Raw genomic sequence first — 8,431 nt, 5'->3', positions numbered from 1 at the left:
GTGGGGGAGATGTCTTCTCTTAAATCTCCCTCCTTGCCATCTAAGCCCCTCCAGGACACATCTTTTTTTTTTTTTTTTTTCATTTCGTTTATTTGGTTTATCACTAACAAATATACAATAACAAATATTCAATTCATCATATACATAACTTTTGATTAAACCAAAGGGTATAGGCTGAAGCTCAAGGCTTATTGACGCCTATCCCTCTCAATTTTTACAAACAGTCAAGCAGTACTCAATTCTCTTCGTGCAAACACTTGAAACAACAAAGTCATAGACATTAATTACCCAAAAAACCTATCTATATGAAAGTATTATCTTGTTTCTTAGGAGCCGTTTAAATCCACTTATTGTTTGTGTCAATTTAAGATCTATATGCAAACAATTCCATAAATTCACTCTTCTTACAGAGATAGTTCTACATCTAATATTTGTTCTTACCTTCAGTTTTTTAAACAAACATGTTCCTTTTAACTCATACTTACAATAACGTTTCTCAAACATACTCAAAATTTTATCAGGCAGCATTTTATAGTATACTTTATACATTATCAATGTAACCTTGTAATCCACTAAATCATAGAATTTTAGAATGTTTAATTTAAAAAATAAATCATTTGTATGATCCCTATATTGTGATCTTGTTATGATACGTAAAGCTCTCTTTTGTAAAGTAAAAAGTGGTTGGGTGTATGTCTTATACGTATTACCCCAAATCTCCAGACAATACGTTAAATATGGAACAAATAATGATGCATATAACATAAATAATGCCTTCTTATTTAACAAATTCCCAATCCTATTTAATATCGCAACTGTCTTTGAGATTTTAGATTTACATAATCAATATGCTTTTTCCACCCCAATTTACAGTCTAATATAACGCCCAAATATTTTATTTCATTAACTCTTTCTATTATATATTATATATATACATATTCAGTGACAGCTTATTAATATCAAACCATTTCTTAACCCATTCCATCTCCCTTTCCACATTTCTCACAATGTCCTTTAACTCTTTCCCAGAATAACAAAAATTGGTATCATCCGCAAAAAGAATAGGCTTAAGAACACTTGAGACCCTACAGAGATCATTTAAATATAAAATAAACAATTTTGGTCCCAGGACGGAGCCCTGTGGAACTCCACAAAGAATTTTCAGGGGACTTGACATAATTCCATCAACTGAAACAAATTGTGTTCTGTTATTTATATATGAACAAATCCAAGAATATGCAACCCCTCTGACCCCATACTTAAACAGCTTCTTCAGAAGAATATCGTGATTAATAGTGTCAAATGCCTTTTTCAGGTCAATAAAGACACCCAGACTCACTCTCTTATCATCAATTGCCTTGCTTAACTCATCCACTAATTTCATTATTGCAAGTCCGGTCGACTGCTTGGCCTGAAATCCATACTGCTGCTCACACAAAATATTATATTTATTAATAAAACTATCCAGCCTTTTAACAAAAAGTTTTTCCAATATTTTAGAAAACTGTGGAAGAAGGGATACAGGTCTATAATTTGATAAATCATTTTAAACAAAGGTATGACCTTTGCTACCTTCATCTGGTCAGGGAATATTCCCGTCCTAAATGAAACATTACATATGTGTGTCAATGGTTTAATAATCTCTTCTATGGTTTCTTTCACTAAGGACATATCTATGTTATTACAATCTTGTGATCTCTTACTTTTATGGTTTAAAACCGTTCCCCTCACTTCAGATTCACTAACCTCACTTAGATACAAACTTTGCAAATTGTTTTCAATTAATTAATCCAATCCATTTTTCTCTTTTGGTTCAACAATATCCCTTGCGAGATTCAGTCCCACATTAACAAAAAAATCATTAAATTCTTCTGCCACATCTTGTTTCTTGTCTATGCACATATTATCTTTTATTATAAATTTAGGATATGTAGCTTCTTTAAATTTATTTCTTGTTAAACCATTTATAATTTTCCACATTCCTTTCATATTTCCTATATTTTCCTCTAAACAACTGCTATAATATGTCTCTTTCCTTAACCTACGTATTTTCGTTAGTTTATTTTTATATGCCTTATATTTCATCTCAGCTTTTTCTGTTCTTTGTCTTAAGAAGACCCTATATAGTGTGTTTTTCTTTTTACATGCATTAAGTAACCCTTTTGTCATCCAAGGTTTTTGTTCCCTCTTTTTCTCAACGTACATTTTTAAAGGACAATTCATTTCATATAACTTTGAATAACTATTCAGAAAAGAGCTATACGCTTCATTTGCATCATTAACATAAACATTTTCCCAATTACATCTTAATAGATCTTCCTTAAGCTCTTAAAAGAGATGCTTCAAGAAGTCATAGATCCTCTTCTGACTATTATTAATTCCTCATTTTTCATTAGGATATGTTCCCAAAACCTTCAAACTGGCTGTTATTAAGCCTCTCATCAAAAAAACACAACTTGACCCCAAAGAACTAGTTAATTATAGACCAATCTCAAATCTCCCTTTTCTGTCCAAGATACTAGAAAAGGTGGTATCCTCACAATTATTTAAAGTGACATGACATACAGCCAAGTATGGTGACCCATACTCAGAATTCTTGCTCTCCTCTTAACCCATCCAAAGTGAACACACACCGAGAACAGTGGGCAGCCATTTATGCTGCAGTGCCAAGGGAGCAGTTGGGGGTTTGATGCCTTGCTCAAGGGCACCTCAGTCATGGTGTTGAAGGTGGAGAGAGCACTGTACATGAACTCCCCCCACCTACAATTCCTGCCGGCCCAAGATTCGAACTCACAACCTTTCAGTTGCAAGTCTGACTCTCTTACCATTAGGCCAAGACTTCCGCATTATATTCCTTCTTAAAGAAAAATGGTATATGTGAGGATTTCCAGTCAGGATTTAGACCATATCATAGTACTGAGACTGCTCTCCTTAGAGTTACAAATGACCTGCTCTTATCATCTGATCGTGGTTGTATCTCTCTATTAGTTATATCTTAGTGCTGCGTACAATTGACCACAACATTATTTTGCATAGACTTGAACACTTTGTTGGCATTAATGGAAGTGCATTAGCATGGTTTAAATCGTATTTATATGACCACCATCAGTTCGTAGAAGTGAATGAAGAGGTATCATATCGATCACAAGTGCAGTACGGAGTACCTTAAGGCTCAGTACTAGGGCCGCTACTCTTTACGCTTTATGTTACCCTTGGGACATATCATCAGGAAACATGGTGTTAGCTTTCACTGTTATGCTGATGATTCTCAGCTCTATATTTCTTTGCGGCCCGGTGAAACACACCAATTTGAAAAAGTAATGGAATGCATAGTCGATATAAAAAACTGGATGACGAGTAATTTCTTACTGCTAAATTCTGAGGTGCTAATTATAGGACCTAAAAACTCTGCATGTAAAAACCTTAGAACACTGTCTAAGACTTGATGGCTGCTCTGTCAATTCTTCATCATCAGTTAGGAACCTAGGTGTGCTATTTGATCGCAATCTTTCATGAAAAAGCCACGTTTCTAGCATTTGTAAAACTGCATTTTTCCATCTCAAAAATATATCTAAATTACGGCCTATGCTCTCAATGTCAAATGCAGAAATGTTAATCCATGCATTTATGACCTCAAGGTTAGATTATTGTAATGCTTTATTGGGTGGTTAGTAAACAACTGCACGCTTAGTAAACAAACTAAAGCTAGTCCAAAATGCAGCAGCAAGAGTTCTTACTAGAACCAGGAAGTATGACCATATTAGCCCGGTCCTGTCAACACTGCACGGGCTCCCTATCAAACATTGTATAGATTTTAAAATATTGCTTATTTCTTTTAAAGCCCTGAATGGTTTAGCACCTCAGTATTTGAATGAGCTCCTTTTACATTATAATCCTCTATGTCCGCTACGTTCTCAAAACTCAGGCAATTTTATAATACCTAGAATATCAAAATCAACTGCGGGCGGTGGATCCTTTTCCTATTTGGCGCCTAAACTCTGGAATAACCTACCTAACATTGTTCGGGAGGCAGACACACTCCTGCCGTTTAAATCTAGATTAAAGACCCATCTCTTTAACCTGGCTTACACATAACACTAACACTAATATGCTTCTAATATCCAAATCCATTAAAGGATTTTTAGGCTGCATTAATTAGGTAAACCGGAACCGGGAACACTTCCCATAACACCCGATGTACTTGCTACATCATTAGAAGAATGGCATCTACGCTAATATTTGTTTCTCTCTTATTCCGAGGTCACCGTAGCCACCAGATCCAGTTTGTATCCAGATCAGAGGGTCACTGCAGTCACCCGGATCCAGTACGTATCCAGACCAGATGCTGGATCAGCACCTAGAAAGGACCTCTACATCCCTGAAAGACAGCTGTGACCAGGACATCTAGAGCCCCAGATACAGATCCCCTGTAAAGACCTTGTCTCAGATGACCACCAGGACAAGACCACAAGAAACAGATGATTCTTCTGCACAATCTGACTTTGCTGCAGCCTGGAATTGAACTGCTGGTTTCATCTGGTCAGAGGAGAACTGGCCCCCCAACTGAGCCTGGTTTCTCACAAGGTTTTTTTTCTCCATCCTGTCACCGATGGAGTTTCGGTTCCTTGCCGCCGTCACCTCTGGCTTGCTTAGTTGGGGTCACTTCATCTACAGCGATATCGTTGACTTGATTGCAAATAAATGCACAGACACTATTTAAACTGAACAGAGATGACATCACTGAATTCAACGATGAACTGCCATCAACTGTCATTTTGCATTATTGACACTGTTTTCCTAATGAATGTTGTTCAGTTGCTTTGATGCAATGTATTTTGTTTAAGCGCTATATAAATAAAGGTGACTTGACTTGACTGTGTACAGGCATCCCAAGGGTAACAAATAATTTACACCTGACTTTGCTGAATTACTGTCTGTGTTGGTTTTAAAATTTCAGAGAATTCTAATTCTTCATCTACAGCGATATCGTTGACTTGATTGCAAATAAATGCACAGACACTATTTAACTGAACAGAGATGGCATAACTGAATCCAATGATGAACTGCCTTTAACTATCATTTTTGCATTATTGACACTGTTTATACAGTTGTCAGTATCTGATTTTGGGCTATCCGATCACTTAGCTATACTATTCAATTTTTGAGCTACCTGATCAGATGGTATTTTACCATCTGATGCATTGACAAAGTAAAAAGGCTGTACAAAATTCTTTCATCCAGCCTGGACACTTTTGCTCCTCTGAAGTCATGTGCTGTCTCTTTTAAACAATCTGCCCCATGGTATAACGGTAATCTGCGTGCAATGAAAACTCAGTGTCGCAAAATGGAGCGCAGATGGTGCTCTACTGGTTTAACTGTGTATCATCAGGCCTGGAAAGAAAGCTTGGGTGAATATAGGACTGAAATTGTATCGACAAGGTCTACTCACTTTTCCCAGATTATTTTAAGTAATCAAGATAACCCTAAAAAATTTAATTCAACCAACAATCTTTTAAACAAAAATAATATTTCCAATGTTTCTGCTTCTGTTCAATTATGTAACAGGTTTCTTGTGTTTTTTGGTAATAAGATTGAGGGGATAAGAGATCAGATTACTACTACAAATACGTGTTACCCCAAAATCTCTGGTGTTTATCTTTCAGAATTCTCCACGTTAGATGCTCAATCCCTGTGTAATGTGGTTTTAAAAATGAAAGCTACCACCTCCAATGTTGATCCCATACCATCTAGGTTGTTTCAGTCATGCTTCTCTTCATTGTGTCCGGCAGTTTTGAGTATTATAAATGACTCTCTGTCTACTGGTGTTGTGCCATCAGCACTTAAATTTGCCGCTGTAACCCTGTTCCAAAAACAAATAGCAGTGACTTTGAGAATCTAACAAATTTTCGACCCATCTCTAATCTCCTTTTTATTATTATTATTATTATTATTATTATTATCTCACAACAGACCCGGAAGAGGTCTTGCTATTTTTGGACCAAAATGTATTTTCGATGCTTCAAAAAATTCTAACTGATTTAGTAACTTCTTTACTTTGATGATGATTCAATGGAGGGACTGACTAAATCTAAAATATCTTAAATTGTGTTCTGAAGATGAACGGAGGTCTCACAGGTTTGGAACGACGTGAGGGTGAGTTATTAATGACATAATTTTGATTTTTGGGTGAACTAACCCTTTAATTTCTACGGAGCCCCGCACATGACATGCAAGAAAAAATAAATAAATTGTGCGCACAAGTTAGCTTAATATTTTTATTTATACAAAATTATTTTGTATTTCAAATACTAATTTTACATACATGTATCTGAAATACTGCCCATCCCTGCGCATAGACAGTATCATACCACAGAGGACTATTTCAGTTTTTCAGTTTCGGTTTAATTTTATTGTCATTTCCTTGAGTATTTACATACAGTAACGAAATACCGTACCTCACCAGCATACTGTAGTGCAAAAGAAATACATACGAAGACATTACAGCTTCCAATGTTAAGCGGCCCAAAAATATCCACACTCAGTTATTTATTACTCTATAGGAAAGTTCATTTTAATGTCCTTTATAAAGTGCTTGCTGGATATGCAGCAAATACTCCTGTGCCTCTTAGATGGCAAAAAAGAAAACATGCCTTGTAAAGGATGGAAAGGGTCTTTTATGATGGAGGTCATAAAATCCTACATTCAGTGACTGGAAACGTACAATTACTGAAAATGTGGCAAGGCATCAGATCACAGCTCTGCATCTCTGCCCAATGAGCTCAACCTCTTTTATGCATGTTTTGAAGCCCTGAACAACACTGGAAGTGACTCCTGATGAGGGGGAAAGGACACAGACGCTAACCTCCACAAAGGTCACTGCGTAAAGGCGGCAGGTCTGGACAACATCCCAGGACGTGTACCCAGGCTATGTGCTTCAGAGCCGACAAGCTTAACCAATGACATCTTCAATATTTCCCTCACAATGTCCACAGTCCCCATCTGTTTCAAGTCCACCATCATCCATAAAAATAAAAAAAAGCCAGTTTCAAGTCTCAATGACTACAGACCAGTGGTTCTTACACCAGTTCTCGTGAATTGTTTTTTTTCTCATCAATAAATACAGTACATTATAAGCATGATACCAGCCACCCTGGACTCTTTACAGCCTGTGTACAAGAATAATAATAGATAAAGAGAGGATGCGATTTAATTTGCCCTTCACAAAATTATAACTCACCTGGAAAATAAGGACAGTCTGTTATATATCGATTACAGTTAGGCATTCAACACTAGCATCCCTTCAAAACTCACAAACAAGATTCTTAAAAAAAAAAAAAAAAAAAAGTGACGTGACATTCAGCCAAGTATGGTGACCCATACTCAGAATTTGTGCTCTGCATTTAACCCATCCGAAATGCACACACACAGAGCAGTGAACATACACACACACTGTGAGCACACACCCAGAGCAGTGGGCAGCCATTTATGCTGCGGCGCCCGGGGAGCAGTTGGGGGTTCGATGCCTTGCTCAAGGGCACCTAAGTCGTGGTATTGAAGGTGGAGAGAGAACTGTACATGCACTCCCCCCACCCACAATTCCTGCCGACCCGGGACTCGAACTCACAACCTTTCGATTGGGAGTCCGACTCTCTAACCAGTAGGCCACGACTTCCCTGGGTCTGCCTTCTGCACTGTGTAACTGGATACTGAGCTTCCTCACCAGTAGACCTCAACATGTCCGCCTTGGAAAACACTCCTCCAGCACCATCATAATGAACACAGGAATTCCTCAGGGCTGTGTACTCAGCCCTACACTTTTTCACGCATGACTGTGCTGCTACCCGGTGAACGTGATTTCACAAAGTACAACGTGTTCCTGAATCAACATCCTTGTTGATCCTGGAACAACATTTGAATCAACCAGTAAAAATTGAGGGAAAACAACGTCTTCATAAAATGCACAGGGACAAATCTCTCCTCACTTCAGGTAATATTCAATAAAAGGCTCTGCCAATGTGCTTCAAACATAATTAAGGACCCCACCCATCCCATCCACAATTTATTCACTCTCATGAAGTCTGGCAAGCAGTTCCGGATAACTGTGGCCAGAAAGGCCAGACTCCAGAACAGTTTACATGTCCAGTCCATTAGACTGATAAATAGTCAAAACCCACTGGCACTTCCACCTTTATCATCAGGATGAAATCAGCCTGTTCAATGGCACTCTGCACTTTACCTGCTGGACCGTCGTACACTCACCTCATGCCTTAGACTGATAATCATGGACAATTTAAACACTGGACATTACACTGACACCTTATCAATACTTGACACTTTAACATTGTTCACTTTATTGTTACTTGCACCATCTTTTTACTGTTAAGTATTTTGATTGTCAATTGATTTTCTAATTGGCACACAGGCTCTCTTT

The sequence above is a fragment of the Carassius carassius genome, chromosome 34 (genome assembly GCF_963082965.1).
Source record: "Carassius carassius chromosome 34, fCarCar2.1, whole genome shotgun sequence".
Classification (NCBI taxonomy): Eukaryota; Metazoa; Chordata; class Actinopteri; order Cypriniformes; family Cyprinidae; genus Carassius; species Carassius carassius.
The sequence above is the reverse complement of the archived record's forward strand: the minus strand, read 5'-3'. Positions refer to the sequence as shown.